This window comes from Tupaia chinensis, unplaced genomic scaffold (genome assembly GCF_000334495.1).
Source record: "Tupaia chinensis unplaced genomic scaffold, TupChi_1.0 Scaffold140814_1, whole genome shotgun sequence".
In the NCBI taxonomy this organism is placed as follows: Eukaryota; Metazoa; Chordata; class Mammalia; order Scandentia; family Tupaiidae; genus Tupaia; species Tupaia belangeri.
Window position 1 is genome coordinate 2,350 of NW_006200683.1, and position 887 is coordinate 3,236.

The following is an 887-nucleotide window of genomic DNA, read 5'->3' on the forward strand; positions in this document are numbered from 1 at the left end:
TCCTCCCTCTACCTCGCTCTCTTTCCCACAGGCAGGGAGGGCCCCCAGGGAGCGGCCGCTGGGGAGGAGCAGTTGCTGCTGCAAGTGGCATGGGCATGGTGTGGCCGTGGCAGGGACCCAGAAAATATTTACTTCATTAAACTCTGGACTTTTTTTCTGTGCTCATTTACTGGATTACTATGTGGCAAAATTTGAAAGTGCCCACCAAATTGTTCCCCATTTTCTACAGTCGGATTTGAAAATGATGACCATATCTGACTCCAACTTTTTTATCTATCATGCTGTGTATGTGGTGGCTAAAGTTTTATATGATGCTTTTGCAGAAAAAAGAAATGAGATCTTCAGAAGCTGCAGACCAGTCTATTCTTCCCTGGCAGATGAACACCATTCACAAGCACTGACAGTATTTGGAGGTATTTCCTCTCCTCCTCCTCCTCCTCTTCTTCCTCCTCCTCCTTCTCTTTCTTCTCCTTCTTTCTCTTTCTTTCTTCCTTTCTTTCTTTCATCTTCTTTTTCTTCTTCCTCTTACTCTTCTTCCCTTCTCCTCCTCCTCCTCCTCCTTCTTCTTCTTCCAACATTAACACCAATCTACTTATTCAAAGTACTTGCTGATATACAAAACAACAGAACATTCTATTTTATTATTTTAATTAATTAATTAATTAATTAATTTTTATATACATTCAATGACATTGTTTAGCTTATGAAGTGAACATTTCAATATGTGAACAATTCTCCTCAGTCCCGTTGATCAAAATATCTTCAACAGCACTTCCCGTCCCGTCAATGCTCTGCCTCTGTATCCCTCCTCCAAATGTCCTTCCCTAGGCCCCACACCTCCACACACACCACATCTGGCATTCACACCCATCTCTTGTGTTTGTATA

General features: G+C 41.9%; 1 pseudogene; it reads right to left on the reverse strand.

Annotated features, from left to right (window-relative positions):
- Positions 1 to 97, reverse strand: part of LOC102472941 (rap1 GTPase-GDP dissociation stimulator 1-like) — a 2,417-nt pseudogene extending 2,320 nt beyond the window's left edge.
- Positions 98 to 887: the final 790 nt, after the last annotated feature.